We start from the raw sequence: 18,977 nt of genomic DNA, 5'->3' as shown, positions 1-18,977 counted from the left end.
TTTACAATATCTATTCTTCTGTACTCTCCTAATTAGAGTACAATTTCTCTTTTTGGCAAGAACACAATAAAAATACCTAATAATTTAGGGCCATACAATGCACTCCAGATCTCATCTTTCCTCTGCAATTTCCCTTCCTTTTATTGCTCTGCAGCAGGCCTTTCAGGAGGTCAGGATCTGCCTGAAAGGAGAGTACAGGTTTTGGTTAGTTGGGGAATGGAGACCTTGTCTTGTGTGGAGTTGGTGACAGAAGAAAATGCATGTTCTTCCTTCCTTCTCCAGCCATGGAAAAGGTAAATACAAGTTGGACTTTATTACCTTCCCACAGAGTGTCCTGCATGATGGAAATCTCTCTCTAAACGAAACCTTGATGAGCTGTGGCCAGGAGAAGTGCCTGGTAGAACAGCTCCATTGAACATCTGTTTGTATAGCTCTGTCTTCCTGTGACTCTGCCAATATCTTTCAGGTTTAGTAGTGGAGCCCCTGGTTCATTTCACAGGGGAACAAAGCTCCCTCCCACCCCCGGCCCCACTCAGTAGAAGGCATCATTATGGAGTTTTCCTCCCCCTTTGCCTGCTCTAGAGGGTTTTTGTCACATGAGGGATGCAGTCCAACTAATAGTACCTTTACTCCTAAAGGCTCCAAAGCTCTTTTAAGACGACTGATAAGCATACACAGACTCACATCACTTCTTTCACCGCTGAAATGCAGTCATCTCTGATGTGCTGTGCTTGTAAGTATTCTGTATCAGCATCACTAACCTGTTTTTAAGAGGGGAAAGGGAGAATAAGACAACTGAAACTACAGAAGAGATTTACGTAGCAAACTATAAGTTGGGGTAAAGTCAGCACGCACATTTTTACGTAAGAAAAGTGCCAGGGGATCTTTTAATGACCACAGGTGGTCAGATTCTCATTTTCATATTTAATTCAAATTATGTCCCTTTCAGAAGCACTGTGCTCCATAACATGATGTTGGAATATTGGTTCAGTGATGGCTCTGAGAGAAAGTGACATTTACTGAACCTCCATCACCACCTCTGGCAGCATGCAGAGTTTTCCTGAAGATCTCACCTGCAATAGCTTAAATTTATAACAATGCCTTTTGAAGAGCTCAAGACTCAGAAAATTTTCTTTCAAATGTTGGATTTATGTTATGGATGTACCTAACTAGTTCAAGAATGAGCTTCAGTATTTCTTATGCTGGGAGGGTAGCAGATATTAAGCTGGGCCACTTTGGATCTGGAAGCTAAGGTCAATTAGTCATCTCTTCAGCTATCATCTGAACAAAAGCACCTTTCAGAAACTGTCCAATGTTTGCCTTATCCTCTGCAGATATGGGAAATGAGGGTGTTCATGCATGCTAGCTGTTACATATCAAAGTAATTTCTCTCCTCAGATTCCAGACTTGCTTTCTTATGAAGATTAAAGGGGACGACTATAAGTTGAGGTTTTTTCTCATGCCTATTTTATTTTTTGAAAGCAGTGTTTTCCCACTATGTTGATTACATCTTGAGAAACAAATCCAGATGACTTGTGTGTACAAGACATTTTACTGAAACTTGAATCATTGTTTATACTTAAGAGGTCATGGTTAGCCTGAGGAGGCTTGGACTTAATTCATGCATCCAACAACGGCAGTTCAAGAGAGGTAAAATAGCACACAATACCCCTTAGTTTATCACCAAGCATATCTTTGGGCTATTGAAGAACTATTTTGTGCTTGTAAGGATACAGTCATATTCAAGCATCTTCCTATATGATACTTCCATGAACTGCTTTTTCCTTTCCATTCTCTTTGATTGTTACTCTGTGAGTATTCACCTCAAAGGAAAACAACACTGATCAGTGTTCTGAATATTTACATGGTGAGAAGCAATTCTCACCATTTTTAAAATGTGAAATGCATTTAAACTTAAAGGCCTAATTTTTCTCCTCTAATGCTTACAAGTCAGAAGGGTTGCACAAATATAACTGCCTGACAGATTTGGCCCAGATCTTTTATGGCTGTTAGTAACTATGCATCTACTGTTGCTTGGCACCAGCCTGGTGAAAAATACCATTTTTTACGACACCAAAAACATTGCAGCTCAGTTTGAGACTAGTTATATAGTTTCCAACCTGAATTAATATTGGAAGAATATCAACATTTAATTGAAACATATTTCACAGCTTTGGCTTTCAGATTGCTGTGCTGAACAAAATAAGTGCAGCTTTCTTTTTAATTTCAGAATGGGTAGATGAGCCTTTTAAAGGAAACAAAGAGTGTTATCTGAGGGCACGATATATTGTGGCAATGGGGGTGCTGTAAGTACTTAAGGTAGATAGGGAGCAACCAGAAGGGAGCAGGGCTTCTTCATAACATCTCATCTCTAGCCCCACCTGAAAGTTAATGCATGGTCAATACAAGTTGACCCCACAGAAGGAATTAAAAATGGGAAAATATCTGTTAGCTTGTAATTTAGGGCTGTTAAGTCTGATGAAATTTGCACTTGGGTGCCCATACCTCATGCCAACAAGGGACAGAAGGGGTTATTGGATGTCACAGTAGAGCCCAATCCTGCTCTCTGGATGAAGTCTGCTGTGATTGGATCCAACCCTGAATCCCTTGTGCTTCTAAGTCCTCTGAGCCTGGATAGTGACTGTTCACTGTTCCTAGATCTGGGTCTCTCAAGCACATTCCATTGTGTAGATCCCATGTTTGACATACTTCTTGGGCAATGGGACTCTGAAATCCAGCTGCCTAGACTCCAGAACCAGTGCCACAGCCCTACCAAGCCCCATGTTGCTTAGACACATTTCCCCAAAATACACCTGGCTGTGGGAGCTCTGATATTCCAGTTACACCCTTCAGGGACAATGCAGCAGTAATGCAAGGAATACAAACTGGTCAATGAAATCTTTTAACCACAGATACTTTGCTCTTAAAAAAAAAAACACATAAAAGGATTACAGATCTAGGGAAAAGAACAAAGTCTTGAACATAATACCCTTCAATCTGATTTTACCATCCCTGTGGTTTGGTCCAAGTCCTTTGGGCAGGCAGCTCTTTCTGTGTGCTTGGCCTGGACTTCTGGCATTTGTTGGCCTGTCTTGCTTAGAGAGGCACCCCTTTTAAATCATATTCTAATCCCCTGTTCCCTCTGTGGTATAATCTAAGGGAAAATCCAGTCTCCAGTCCCTTCTCCCTCTGCCCAGTACTTCAGTATAAAAAAATCAAACCGGTCAAAAACCCATTATTCCAGTAGGGAAGAGTCATTAAATGTTGATGGCCCTTGAGTGCTCTGTAACAATTGCTCAAACATAGTCTATTCATCAGGTGTCAAATATCTGCTAGAAAATGGAAGCTAATCTACACTGAAGGTTACATTCAAAATTGAGGTTGTAATACAACAGAGTATTCACCAAACAAAATGGAGTGTATGTTTATATCCAAACATACCCCTGGTCCGCCACACTGACCTTCCCTGAAACTGAGGAAGACTACTTACCTGGCCCAAAGGGTGTGCATAAATTCTTTGTCTTTGAGGGAGGGGCTGACATCTGGGACTCAACAGACAGGAGGCCTTTCATAGGACGTTTGGTTTGTGGGTAGGGTCCTTGGTTTCAAATAGGAACAAATTCTACATGGACTGAGGGGGCCTCTGCTTACAGACCTGAGGTGCATGCAGGGTTAGATGATCTGAATTTACTTTGGACTCTAGAGACAGTTAGTACTTTATCCCCGTGAGCTAACCACTTCTAGGAATCAGGAATAAAAACCCTGTTTTATGCCCTATAGCTGCCGTGTCTTGCTGCATGAATCCTGAAGTTGGCTGGACTCCAGTGACCTTGCAGGGGTTGCCACAGATCACTTTAAAGATCATAAAAAGAAGAAACTTTAAGAGCTATGTGGTATCAAAAAGATGACAAGGTATAGTCACCCCGCTTAACGGAATAATCTTAATTATAAATACATTTTGTCATAAATTCTCCCACTCTCTTTCTCGTTTTATAGCATTTTATAGGTGAGGGAAGAATGTTTTTGTCTCTTTAATAATGTATATAAGCTACTAGTAGAATGTCCTTCACTAGCCCCTCTGATTATGGAATTATACAAAGGGAAAGAAAACACATCGTTAAAATATTTTTGTCACTTGGCTTTAAATAGTATTAATCTTACTTATGAACTTTATTTCATAAAAGACCTTAAATTCCCATCCTTAATTTCATTATATTCTCAGTTGAGAGCTAATATGAAAAGCACAGTTTATTTCAAGTGTTATTTATACCTGTACTGTTAATGAGTTAATGCCGGAAGTCCATCTGTACAAAAGTCTCCATCTTGTTCATCGTTTTTGCATGCTCATAAAAAATGTGATAGCTTAAGGTGCTACATACAGTCAGTGTCATTGCTTTCCTTATATAACATCTGCATGCAAATGTATTCTGTTGTTCTTTCTTAAATAATTAACTTTATCTGCTAATGTATTCTTACCCAATCCAATTCCTTTAGAAGTTATAATTGTGTGTGCAGTACATATTCATCTGAGCATCTATACTTCCCTATTTTCCTCTCTCTCTCTAAAGGTCAGTTTGGAGACACATTAACAAAATGGTTCTTACAATCTGTAAACCCTGTAAAGGACAAGCTGTTATTTCAGCCTCTGGGCTGTCGTCCCATATGCCTAAATCCATTACAAAATATAGAGTTAGCAGAACCCAATGAAGAGTGTAATCAACTTTTTGATATTCTATGTATAAGAATTTTTTCCATTACCAAATTTAAATAGCCAGTAGACTGGTGATATAGACACTGACTAACATGCAGGATTTTTTCTTAACAAATTAATTTATTTGGGCTCTGTTTCTGTACTTAGCAAAATAGAACATATTTGCGGGGCGGGGGGGTGAGATTTAAAATGTGTAGGCTCCTCATCTGCCTTCAGTTGTTCACAGGTTCCCCTACTTAAACCCCCACTCAAGCAAAGCATTTAATTATACACTTAATTTTAAGGATGCGAGTACAGTAGTCCCATTGCATGTAGGGGGAGGGATAGCTCAGTGGTTTGAGCATTGGCCTGCTAAACCCAGGGTTATGAGTTCAATCCTTGAGGGGGCCATTTAGAAATCTGGGGCAAAAATTGGGGATTGGTCCTGCTTTGAGTAGGGGGTTAGACTAGATGACCTCCTGAGGTCCCTTCCAACCCTGATATTCTATGATTCTAGTCCTATGAGATCATTATAATACTACAGGTGCGTAAACTGATACCTACCTAGACTAAGGCCTGATCCAAAGTAGATTAAAGTCACCAGAAATAATCTCATTGATTACAATGGGCTTTGGATCAAGCCCTGAGTAGGGTTAATGGGAATCTACCAGTCCCCTGCTCTAACCCTTCCCATCAGTTAATTAATTTGAAATATCACATTGCATTTTGTCAGTTTTATTCATATAATCTATGAAACATGCTAAATTCTATGCAATGTGATACTTTTCTTCTAAGTTATATTGCATCTTAATTCTGTACAATGTTCTGTAATATTAAGTTTTTCACTCATATCCTGGGTTTGGGGGATTTTTGTTTATTTTTATAATGAATATTTTGATAATGCTTAAATTAATTTTTAATGTATTAGAATTCACTTATCAACATGATAAATGGCATATCCACTCAACTGAGATAATTGCCAAGGAACTGATTCAGTGTGATACATTTAGAGTTCTCTAATTAATGGATCAATGGTATAACAATCCTGTTTAAAGGTGTACCTCGTCTATACCGTTTGTGGACTGCTCAACAGGTAGATATTAATTCTGAAAGCACAAATTAGTCAGTCCTATATTATTATGGTTTTAAATGTTTCACTGTTTCATATTATGCTTATTTTAAAAGTAACTAATGAAACAGTGTCTACCAGACAGTGTATCCCTGCGAGACTCTGGTAATTGGGACAAATGTTTCATTGTTATACTTCTTTTTCCACTATGGAATGCAAATTAAAGTTGATCTGCAAAGATTTTATAAAATCCAGAACAATTTAAGACTACAGTGAATGTCCCTAAATAACAAGGGACCCTGCTTCACATTAACAGCTGAGATCCTAATCCTGCAACGGTTCCACTGAAGAGCTCCAATTTCAATGGGAGCTTCCTGCACAGAACTGTTGCAGGCTTGGGCCCTTAATAGGCAAGCAGCAGACACCACCAATTTGGTTGACTTACTGTACCCTCTCTACACACATGCACATCATACACAGTTTGAAAGCTTATTATGTATACTTTAAAATAAGTTATGAGGTGGAGCTGTCATGTGGTGCCATTACCATAGAAACAGAGATAAACATTGATACACTCAACATATGAAATGACCACTCTGAAATGTATTAGTTTAATGACTCTTGTATTATTTCAGGACATAAAACTGGATTTCTTTGTGACCTCAGAGTGACCACAGTCTTCATTGCCTTGGTACATACAGAGTTCTGTGCAGAGAAGATTGTGCTGACTACAGACACAGTTGATTATGCAGTGACCGCTACTGGTACAAGCATAAATAAGGTCATGTAGAATCTCCGATGTCATGGGCCCTTAAAGAATACAAGAAGTAGTTCATCATCCACATTTCTTAATCCATGTTGCAATTGTGATCCAATAACTGGTTTACCTATGTGTGAAGACATTCAAATCTTTGTTTGTAAAGAAGCTCTTTTGATATGCTCTCCAAAACTGTCCTCACGTGGTGGAGCTTTGGCCAGTGACTTGTCCTTTGTAATGGCTGGACTGAGGCACAAGCAATTCAGGTCTATGTAGATCTCCTTTTCTTTCTCGCTCTGGTCATACATCACTACTACCAATTTCCTTGCTGCAGAAATTGCAGATTGTCCATTACTCTCTTCTTCCAGTTTGCCAGTAACTCTGAATTGGTAAACTCCCTTTGTTTTGACAACATTAAACACAGATTTTTCTTCAACACCAAATAAGGATGGCACTGTCATATCCTGTTAATGCTGTTACAGCAGAAAGTATACTACAGAAGTCTGGAGTAAGTGCATCACAAATTGCATGCACAGGTATGAAGTGACACTTGTCAGTTGTGCTGGTCATGGTACCTGTTTCAATCTACATGTTATCTGTATGTTCCATTACTGGAAAGAAGCCAACAACAAGGACCAAAACATCTGTATCAGGTTTGGCAGAATACCTTGTTCACCTCAGAAGACTCAGTCCTTTTAGCCTTGGAGACTCAGGTTTGGGGCAAGGCGAATCCTTATAGGTGGCACAGGGTCCTGCTACTCCTCTCCTCAGTCAGTCCCTTGTGCATATTTTCCTTCCCTTCTGGGGAGCGAGTGCAGCCTCCCAACTGGGAAGGCCTGGTGTCTTACTGCAAACAAGCTACTGGCAACTTCCCTGCTCCTCTCACTTTCCCCCTCCTTCCAGGCAGGGGAGGGTTTAAAAAGGTCCCAAGTACTTGGAGTCAGCTGAACCTAATTAGTTCCCTAGCAACCCCTTTTCCAGCTGAACCTTATTGCCCCATGATTCTCTCTCCTCAGTGGATAGGGAGGGGCCTTTTAAACCCCTGGACTAATTACTACCTCCCTTTTGTAGCTGTTTGTCCTGGGTTTACCACACAGGGGACATAATTACTATGGTTCCTTTGACACCAAGAGACCCAAAAGCCTTATCGGCACACACAGCATATAGAAGCAACCCTCTTCTTCAGTACTGTACAAATCTTGGGCTTCTTCCATACTTCTACTAATGATAGCATTGGAAAAGCCTGCAGCAAGAAGCAGTATTTGTGTTGGGTGTGCACCTACACTCTCAGGTGTATTTTGAACCATATATTCACAGAGGAATTTTATAAGTTACTGCTTGTTGGATGCCATGCATAGGCAGTGGGTATAATAGGTCAGGGGAGGCCGCCGTGCCGCTGAAAGCCTGGGCCGTGGTGACCCTGCCTGTGCTCCACCTCTTACTGTCACTGCTCCACCCCTTCACGGAGGCCCACACTGCCTGCCGCTGCCTGGTGTGTCCCTCCTCTCCTCCACTCCATTCCCCATCTCTGGAGGCCTCCACTGCCCTGCATCTCTCCTTTCCTCCACCCCATCCTGTGCAAGGTCCCCACCACTCGCCGCATCCCTCCTCTCCTTCCCCCCCTCCCCCACGAGGCCCCATTGCTTGCCACTCACCACGTCCTTGTGCGCAGTGGGGGCCTTTCAAGGGAAGGGTGTGTGTGGAGGAGAGAAGGGATGTGGAGAGCACAAGCAGCAGGGGCCTCACGGCGGAGTGGGAGTGAAGGAGAGGAGGGACACGGGGAGCGGCAGGCGGTGGGGACCTCACAGGGGAGGAGGGTGGAGGAGAGGAGGGCCACAGGGAGCAGCAGGCAGTAGGAGCCTCACAGGGGAGAGGGGAAGAAAGGAAGAATGCGGTGAGCGGCAGCAGAGAGGACAAGCAGGGAGGGAGACAAGCGGGACCTGGAGCAAAGCAGGGATTGGGACTGGGGCAGAGCAGGGTGGAATGTGAGCAGGGCCGTGGGCGAAAGAGGAGGCACAGGGAGCAAGCCTCCAATGGGGAAGCTTCACCTGCCGCCCATTGTGCCACGTTTAGAAACTTTTTCTGTGGAGGCAAAGGTTATCCACAAATCATCGGGTATTTCTTGCATCCAACTGTAGATCCTGTGTGCCATTATGCTTCTGCAGTTTTCACAGAGTTACTGTTGTGATATCTGTCAAAGTCTTCGATTAGCTTTGTCAAGTCTTTTTAGGACCTGCCTCAAGTACTCAGCAGCCAATTCACTGAATGTGTGAAATTTATCTCCAACAATCATTTGTGTTGACAGTCTTGGCATCTCTGATGTACACTACAGTTTCTTTTTTGTATGCTCTTAGCTCATGCATTCTTTCATCTTGAGCCTCCAGCTGATGTCCTAATTTAGTTTTGTCTGTTCTTCTCATTGTTCCATCAGCATGGATGAAGGTCATAGGAAGAGGTCATATTGGGTGACTAAGGAACAATTACCATTGAATCATCATCTCCGCATCATTCTACAGAAAATAATTTCTGGACTGATAGCTGTTGATTGTCTCTCTCTTGTCAGACTTAAATTTGGTATTTTTGGTCATGTCAGCAAATGTTTTGCTTGACTGGGCTGAGAAAGCTAAATGTCCCATCAAAATATACCTCTATATCTATCAACAAAAGGACAAACTCCTGCACCAGTAGGGGCTGACTTCTGAAAACTACAATAACCTGACTTTGGATAATATTCTGAGGTTTTCATTTTGGCTGTTTCTGACTGAAAGATTGAAGCAGCATTATATAAAACTACTTATTCATTTGAAAGTGGTTCATCAGGCTCACTTGCCAGAAGAACATCCACAAAACGTTTGGATGACTTAAATTCCTGCTTCAGATTACTAGCAGCTTGGCTAGCAGCAGCTAATGTTATTGTCCTGCACAGAATAAAGGTAGACTTGCATTGTCCGTGCTGTGCATGGAATAAAATTGCAGAACCATAGTGTTTTTCTAATCTTGCCTGTAATGTGCTACTGGAATAACATGCAGTTTCTACACCGGAGGGAAGTAGGGCTTTATATCTTTGTAGTAGCTTGGAGAGGAGAAGAGCTTTCTTGTACATAAGATCATTGTCTGTCACTTCAATCAGCTGATAAAAGGCGGTGTCATGAAGTGACTATATTGTTGCAATGTACCTAGATGGTTTTGCTATAAGATTGATTTTACTCAAGTAGAAAGAAAGGCATGTTGAGTGATAAACTGCATCCTTAGCAATCAAGTCTTCCACAGATGTTCTGCGCAACATCATCATCTCCTTTTTGAAGTGCTGCCTCCCTTAAAGAGGTTGCTCTCTCAAAGCGTTTCTATTTTATGAAGTTTCTTGTCTTGTGTGTATTTTTTCCTCAAGCAACCAATGCAACAAGGCCAACTGCTAGAGGACATGTTTGCTCTGATGGCGATAGACGCAGGTGAACATGATGTTCTCTAATCAGATTCAAAGTCTGTTTTCTTTCCTGGGTTCAGTGCAACTGTGACATGTGCCAAATTGGACTTGCTTGTGTATTTCTGAAAGTAACCCCTGTGACAGAGAATAAGCTCTAGGTCTAGAAAACTCATCCAGCTGCCAATACAGTACAATTAATCGCTCCTGGCTTCTGCTGCCAGCATCACAGAATTCTGTCCAGCACTGGTGGTTTTTGACAGTTTTGTATTCTTTTGATTTTCTTGAAAAATAACACATTTTTCAAAGTTTGTGGAGAGTCTTTTTCTCTTTCATACAAGTTTTAAGGGGCTTGAATGTTCTATGTCTTCATATACCCTGTTGAGGTGAAATTCCCAAAGTATTTTGTTAACATTACTACCACCATCACCACCATTTTTCATTTTATACAAGTATACAGACTTGTGCTGTATAAATTAGATCTATATGTCAGTATGAAAATTGCCATTTTTATTTAGTGAGCACTTTGACTGAAGCCCAAAATGAAGCTGTGTATTATCATCTCTAACACTAATCATGACCTGTGCATAAGAGTTGCTGAATTAAAAAGCGAGTTTCTAGAATATTTCAAAGGCTAGTGCTGCGTGCACAGGCAATTACAAATTAAAACCTTCTACCAGACAGACTAGATGCTACATTGTATGTTTAAAAGCTTACAAATGGAGAAGCATTACATTAGGAATTCATATATGTTTATATCTACCCACTATGTAGTTTAAACTGTGGTCATGCAATCTGCTGTTATTAGTTCACAGCCTTTAGTCTTCAAATTTCAACTGAAAATATAGAAAACTGGTAAAATAATTTGTGAGCTACTTTGACAACTAAGAATATGCAATGGTCAAAACATTTCATGTTAATATATTGCAATATGTTCTTAAAAACCAAGGCCCTGGGTGATCATTTAGGGCTATCTTATGGCATTTAGTCACAGTGCTAAGGGAGGGTGTGGAGCTGTACCCCGTCAGTGGAACCACATAGTTTGCTTCAAGGAGGTACAATATTTTCTACAGCAGGAGTTCTCAACCTTTTTCTTTCTGAGCCCCGCCCCATGCTATCAGAACTCATGGCCCACCTGTGCCACAACAATTGTTTTTCTCCATATAAAAGCTGGCATTAAGGGGGAGGAAGCAGGGCAATTGCCCAGGGGCCCACGCCACAAGGGGCACCGTGAAACTAAGTTGCTCAGTCTTCAGCTTCAGCCCCAGATGCTGGAGCTCAAGGCCCCAGGCTGCAGTCCTGCATGGTGGTCTTCAGCTTTCTGCCCTGGGCCCTAGCGAGTCTAATGCCAGCCATGCTTGCTAGACCTGCTGAAACCGGCTCGCGGCCTCCCAGGGGGCCCCAGATCCTTGGTAGAGAACTACTAATCTAGAGCTCTAGGGAGCCCAGTGGGAGTGCAGAGGGATGGTGCAGCATGCTATCCTCTCTACAGCTAGCCAGCTCTGTGAGCTGGTGCAGAGGGAGGGACGTTCATGGCATAGCTCCTCCCCATCCACTTTGGGGCAATTTGAGCCCCAGGATCACACAGAAGGAGCAGAGCCCTCTTGCCCCTGACACTTGCAAGGACCAACTCCTATTCCCTGGACAGGAGAAAATAGATTAGAAAAACCCTCAAGATCCCATTTGTCTCCCAGCCCAACGTATAAAAGGCATGCCAGAAGCAGAGAATTTATGCAGATGGAGGATTCATACACAATCATCTGAAGGGTGTGGAGATTTTTTCTAATAGTGTTTAATATTGTTTTTAAAATGGCATTGAACTGACCATGAACAGTTCCAGCCTGCAGCAGTGTGTGTGACATCACAATGTAGTGCATGTGAGGGAAAGGACATCATATGCAGCAGGTGGAAGTCAGATTGGGTGTAGGGACCCCTAAAAAAAAGGGGGAAAGCTACATTGTTGACTGCCCCTCTTAAACAGAGCCATGCAAATAACTAATTTTTTTTTGGTTTGCTGGTCATATCGAGAAAAAAAATCATTTCAGCTTGAACTAAATGCTTTGTTCAACCTGAAATGAAATATTTTGTCTTCTTTTCAAGCTTTTAAAAACTTTTTTAAAAATTACAATAAAATTGAAGTGAATTTCAAAATGAAAAGTCATTTTGAATGGAAAAATCAAAATGTTTCATTTAAAAAATGACAAAAAAACACAATTTTTAAATTTGTGTAGGGTTTTTTAACCCTGAAATTGTTAGATCCCCTTTAAGAAAATCCTATGGGCACTTTTATAAATAAAGAAATTAGCATAAATGCCAAAAACACTTAGGACGATATCCCAAAAGGTGCTGAGCACTGCAACTTGACCCCTCTATTTTAGGTAAGGTCTACATAGTATGGTATAGCTAAGGATATGCCTGTCCCATTTCAAGATCTAACTTCTTTTTGATGTTGATGAAATAGTTGTATAAACAAGAGAGTCTGAGAAGAAATAAAAAGAACTCAAAATGTCTATGATGAAAATTCAGTGTTCAAAAGTCACTTGGATTTGCTTTCCCTGTTTTATTAAAAATCCTTTTTACAACAGAATCCTTGGTTTTACCTTCCATGTAGCAGTTCCTGTATTTCATTTTCTTACATAAAGACCAAATTAATAATAATATCATGCTATAAAAAAAAATCTCATCTGAAGACATCATGATGAGTTCAGTAGAAAGGAAATTGCTGGGAGCTATAAGCTCTAGGTCAAAGGACAGTAGCTTGTAGCTTATTAGTATGATGAAGTGAAGTTTGAAATTATATTAAATGTTTGTTCAAGGCATAATTAGTAGAGAGTCTGTGCATTTTCAAATACTTCATACAGAGCTGTTACCTCATACTATCAGCAGTGGAAAAGTTTCCTCTGCTACAGATTTTCCCTCCCCCACAGGTAGGCAAACAATATAAAAGCAGGTCTATGATTGGGCATTTTTTTCTCCTTCTTTATTCTGGTTGCTGTGGAACACTGTCAGTGGTAGATCAGAATTTGTAAATAAATTTGGGCCCAAACTAGTTTGCTTTTCAAGACATCCCAGACTTTGGAATTCAGAAAAACAAAACCTGAACTGACCTCACTGATTTTGGCTCCTGTATAGTCTACAGTCAGCACTTTTATGTAGGGGCCCCATTAGTGCTGCTAGAAGTCAGACTCTGAGCATGTGTATGAGAAGGAGTGATTGGCAATCTGCTAGCTGTGCCTGGACCTATAAGTAAGAGCATCAGATCAAAGGGATCCAGTGACACTGGAGCCCTTTAGCTACTGCTCCAAGTGCTCCCTCCTTGACACATTTTACCCGTGCCAGATGGAGACAAAAAGAGAATGACCCCAGTCTCTTCTTTAGAGAAAAAAGGGGAGACAGTCATGGTCCTCATAGGCAAGTGAAAGAGAAAGAAGTCCCTGTCACCCTTCCCACTGTGTAAAGAGAGAATCAGAGACAAAAGGAGAGGAAAAGATCCTTTGCTGCAAAGAAAGAGTGCAGGTGCATTTTCAATGTTTTCACCTTCCTCTGAATCATCAGCTAACGTAAATCTTCATAGCTCTATTGGGTTCATTGAAGCTACTCTAATTTGCACCGGGCGAGGATATGGGCCCAGGTATTTACCAGTACTAGAGGCAGGGCACTGGCCTTGATGTTGTTTGGAAGTCCTGTGGACAATGTGTGATGGAAACACAGGGTTGTGTTGATTTTGGGTGGAGTTGGGATATACTTTATTGTGCAGAGGCAAAAAAAGCATCTCCTACCCATTGGTATTAAAACCATCTAATATTATAGAAAATTAAGACTATGCATATTTATATGCTTTAATGAAGAAATTGAGCCAAGAAAATTGGTAGAGCAACTAATTATAAATTTACTAAAGGCTTTAATTCACAGGCAGGATGCAGGTTATAGTCCACTTTTTCATTCAACTTCTAATGCTGTATCATCAGAGATTTATCACATGCTGGTTTCAAATAATCCTTATGAAGAACAAAGATGGAGTGAAAAAACATATTTTGAGGATTATTAAAAAATGAATGTGTCAAAGTAAGATGAAGCACATGTACACATTTCACATAATCAAACATTTTCTTTGACAGAAAATTTAATAATCCAATAATAATTTACTGATGGCAATTTTTTTCCTGGCGCCAGAGAGATGTGCAAATACTCAGAGAAACTGATTTGCTACTGTGTCTAATATAATTATGGAACACTAAAATCCTCTTAAGCACTGTTTGTTGGACATGTGCAGTGGTGAGCTGGAGCCGGTTCGCACCAGTTCACTAGAACCAGTTGTTAAATTTAGAAGCCCTTTTAGAACCGGTTGTTCCACGAGGGACAACCAGTTCTAAAAGGGCTTCTAAATTTGACCAGCCAAAAGTGGCGACTTAGGCGCCGACTCCGTGAGTGCTCCAGCTCTGGAGCACCCAAGGGGAAAATTTGGTGGGTGCCCCACCGGCAGCTCCCCCCCCCACTCCGAGCCCCAGCTCACCTCCGGTCCACCTCCGCCTCCTCCCCTGAACGCGCCACCCCGCTCTACTTCTCCACCCCACCCCCCCAGGCTTCCCGCGAATCAGCTGTTCGCGCGGGAAGCTGGGGCAGGCTGAGAAGCAGGCCGCAGTTTCCTGCTCAGGCCCAGGGAGGCAGAGGTGAGCTGGGACGGCGGGGGTGGGGGGTGGGGGGAGGGCGAGGAGGGCTGCCCGCACTGCAGCAGGTAACCGGGGGGGGGGGGGGCCGCGCAGGGGAACCGCTCCCCGCTCCAGCTCACCTCTGCCTCCCTCGGCCTGAGTGTGAAGCTGCGGCCTGCTGCTCAGCCCTCCCAGGTTTCCCGCTGAAGAGCTAATTCGCGGGAAGGGGGGGTGAGAAGCAGAGCAGGGCAGCGCGTTCAGCAGAGGAGGCGGAGCAGAGGTGAGGTGATCTGGGGCCAAGCGCGGGGTGGGGAGCTGCCGGTGGGTGCTCTGTACCCACCAAATTTTCCCCGTGGGTGCTCCAGCCCCGGAGCACCCACGGAGTCAGCGCCTAAGGTGCCACTTTTGATGTGATCAGTGGGGGAAGTGGCCGCTCCCCCTGCTCCCCCCCTAGCTACGCTCCCCCACCCCTAGGAGCCAGAGGGGCCTGCCAGACGCTTCCTGGGAGCTGCCCCAGATAAGCATCTCCGGGACTCCCCACCTCGCCCCCCAGCAGGTCCCTCTGGCTCTTAGGGGTGTGGTGGGCACCCACTACGGTGGCCCACGAGACCCTCCTGCCCGGTTCTGGGGGCAGTCAGGGAACAGGGGAGGGGGTGGATGGGGCAGGGGTCCTGGGGGGGGCATCAAGGAACGCGGGGGGTTGGATGGGGCAGGAGTCCCGGGGGGCGGGGTTGGGGAATGACCCCCTCGTGTGGTGAGGAGGGAACCCGTTGTTAAGATTTTGGCAGCTCATCAGTGGACATGTGCATTTTTGCAAAACAAAAGTAACAGAATAGGTACTGTATTCTGAAAAAATAGCAAAACTATTGAAAATACTATCTGACTTCTAAAAACACTGGACCAGTTTCTGATGTCACTTACCGTGGTTTAAACCTATCTAAATCAACAGAGTTACTCTGCATATACATCTTTGTATTTTGTGACGAGAATTTAGTCCACAATTAATATGTTGGTTTTGCATACAATTTCCTGATCTATACAGTTGTCCTTTTATGCCAGTAAGAATCAGATGAAAATTTTGGAACTAGAAATCAAGTTGTGTAAAAAGCAGCTTTATAAATTGAGTACTTATATTTCATTTGCCTGTTTTCAATTTTGGTTTTATTATCCTTATTATTTACATTTAGTTTTGGGAGGATTAGATTTTTAACAGTAAATTTCAGGAAACAGTTTCACTGTACACACACAAACTGCCTAAAATATATATATCCATCAATAATAATCTAAATTTACTGATAGGCAAAGTAAGAAGTATGCAGCTTGAGAATTTATTAGAGTTGGATTTAAGGATATTTACTTTGCATGTTTTGACATGGGATGTTGACAATTTGTTGTTTAACAATTATAAAGCTTTAACTTTTTGAATCTCACACTGTGATTAAATAATTACTATCTGACCCCTCCATAATTTCCTGGAACTGTGAAAATTTAGATCAATAAAAATAGAAAAAATGCTTTAAAAAAATCCGTATCAGTATTAGTAGTCAAAATTATTTAAAAAAAAAATTCTGCCAAGCCTATTTATATCAAAGCACATTCAGAAGCCTTTAATCAAAATGAAGGTGAGAGCCAAATCATATTATATGCTGTACATATTTGTAACTAAGAGGCAGTCCCTGTCCCAAAGAATTTACACTCCAAGGGCTTGTTTACATACAGATTTTGTACCTCTATAATGATATCCATTTAGAAACCTATGTAAATTGAAGCAATACAAACCCCTTGTATGGCCATAGTTATACCAGTGATGCTTATACTTGAATAGTTTATTCCCATAAATTTCCAGAAATTGTATCAGTACAAGCACCTTTATACCAGTATAATTGGGTCTATGTTAGGGGTCCACTTTAACTGTATGGGTATAAAATCACATCCCTAATCAAAATAGTTAAATCTGTACAAAACAGAGTGTAGACCAGGCTTAAATAGACAAAACAGACAACGTGAAGGAGAAAGGACGTATTATCTCCATTTTACAGATTAGGAATTGAGACCAAGAGATTGTCACATAAAGTTTCTTAGAAGCCAGGAACTGTACCTAAATCCCATAAATTCTAGTCCAGTGCCTCAACACCAAGACCATCCACCCTTGTTTCAGCGCCATTTGCTCTTCTCATTTAGGTTACTTATTATTTTGTTTGTTGGTTCACGTCAGTTGTGCTCCGTCCGCCTTTCCTATATAGGCTGAGAATAAGAGTGTGTCATTGTAGATGTTCCTTCTGAGACCTTGTGCTGGGACGGAAGTTAAAAGACTATACTGCATGCTCCAACTGGAGACAGGATTGAAAAGGCAGCAACCTAGCTCAGAAGGGGGAGGCTGGGGAGGAGTGCAGACCTACCCTGCAGGCTCCTGCAAAAGCAGTCTGAGATGTACTCCTTCTCTTTCTGTTCCCTGAGACTGTTACTGAGCCCAGTTGAGGCTGATGATTCCATTTCCGTTTTATATTTTCTTTCTCCTCATCTAGCACTGGAAGCGGAGAGAGCAGGGGTAGGAAGTGACCCAGGGAGGGTAATGCAGAGGGTCCACAACCCTCCCAAGGTGTCAATGCTGCTGACCCTCTAGGGCCCTGGGTTGGAGCCTGGTAGAGTGGGTGGGCCCAGACTCCCCTACCACTCCCCTCCTCCAGGCTAAGCGTACGCTAACCAGTAAGCTACCTAGCTCACTGAGGACCCTACTACAGATCTGTTCCAGTCCCTGGAGTGCACCTCTTTGACGTGACAGGCCAGTGCCTCCACTTCTCTTTGGGTGGGACTCTGCAATCCAGCCTCTCTGCAGCTAGGTCTCCAGATAAAACCCCATTGGTTGCCAGCCATGGTATTTAGTAGGCCAAATGAGCTTGGCATTTGCATGGGTTTCCCTTTGGGAGGCTGTGGACAGTAATAGTACTCAGTGGCAAAGAAGCAGTTTCTTCAGAAAAAAGCATAATTTATTTGCCAGAAGATACACAACACTGAGAGAGATGGATTTAAGACAACAGAGACTTGTATGCCTACTGTCTTACCTATGCTTGTCATTCCCTCAAGAGCTTACGTAGACATGATTTAGCTTTGGTGTCTCTTACTCTCTTGGTGTCAAGGTATAGCCAACTTGCAATAGACCCTGACTCTCCCTCAGTCTGTGTCAGCCTGCAGCAGCTGATAATTTTCCCCCTTCCTTTCTTCAGGGCAGATCTTTTAACTGTTCAGGGTCTTTGTGATTTCCAGATTCTCAGCTTTTGCAAAACAGCTATGTAAACAAGGTTGGGGCTGAGGAGTCACCTCTTCACAGCTATTAACCTGGCTATTGTGTTTGAGTGTTTGTTGGGATGCTTCTTAGCTGCCATTCTGTTGCTTTTCCTGCTTGATTCCCCTGACAGGCTTATTTGAGCTAACTCCATATCAAGTAAGCCATCAGCAACAATCACACAGAGGTATGCATCATGGTCATAAAAATAATAAAAATATTTCCCAGTTCTCTGCACCTGAAATTTGATGATGAAAACATTTTCTTTGTTTTTGATTCAACTTTGTTCACATCCCACGTTTCACTTTGAATTTCAAGTACTAAATTGACCCAAACTATTTTAAAGTGGAACAGTCTCAACTGCACATCCAACATCCTTTCACATCCAACTGTTCAATTCAAACCATAAAATTATTCAAAATTAACCTTGCTTGAAGTTCAAACTGCAACTATATCCCTTCAGTGGTTTGCTTAAATCTTTTATATGTGATTTTAAAAATTTTTCCCATGGTATTAAACTCCAAAAATTACTAATACTTTCTGTCATGTTAGTTTTTGTGCAACAATAGTTTCAATAATGAAGAGAACCTCCTAGCCTTTTTAGGACAAGAAGCAATATACTGTGGTAGAACATCCCACACAGACATCTCAAAACACTTCACAAATCAGAACAAATTATGCAAAGATATCAAACTATATCTTTAACTTGGTTTTAAATTCTTGCAAGGACTAATAGTATCTAAATGTCATAAAAATAGGAGTATCGCTTGCAATAGATCTTTCTTCTTTTTGATAAAAGAAAAGGAGGACTTGTGGCACCTTAGAGACTAACAAATTTATTTGAGCATAAGCTTTCATGAGCTACAGCTCACCTCATCGGATGCATTTATGGACAACAGGCACTTGGAACTAGAACAAACACTGTCCCGAGAGAGAGGCTATACTGTGGCTGACATTAAAATATGCCTGTACAAGGTGGTTAGTTTTATGACTAACACATTGTACTGGGACTCAAAAGATCTAAAATATATTTTTAGCTCTACAACAGACTTCCTGTATGATCTTTGGCAAGTCACTTAATCTCATCCTCAAAGGTACTTATGGTCCT

At 41.9% G+C, this 18,977-nt stretch overlaps 1 long non-coding RNA gene across 1 annotated transcript in view; it reads right to left on the bottom strand.

Moving 5' to 3' along the window:
* Positions 1–18,977, bottom strand: part of LOC122464395 — a 36,274-nt gene continuing 17,297 nt past the window's right edge. Inside the window, exons 2-3 of the long non-coding RNA XR_006288360.1 lie at positions 685–761; positions 1–181 (exon numbers count right to left, since the gene is read on the bottom strand). This is a non-coding gene — a long non-coding RNA (uncharacterized LOC122464395). The remainder of the gene's footprint in view (positions 182–684; positions 762–18,977) is intronic.

This window comes from Chelonia mydas, chromosome 1, assembly GCF_015237465.2.
Source record: "Chelonia mydas isolate rCheMyd1 chromosome 1, rCheMyd1.pri.v2, whole genome shotgun sequence".
Classification (NCBI taxonomy): Eukaryota; Metazoa; Chordata; order Testudines; family Cheloniidae; genus Chelonia; species Chelonia mydas.
This window is presented reverse-complemented; position numbering and strand designations above follow the sequence as displayed.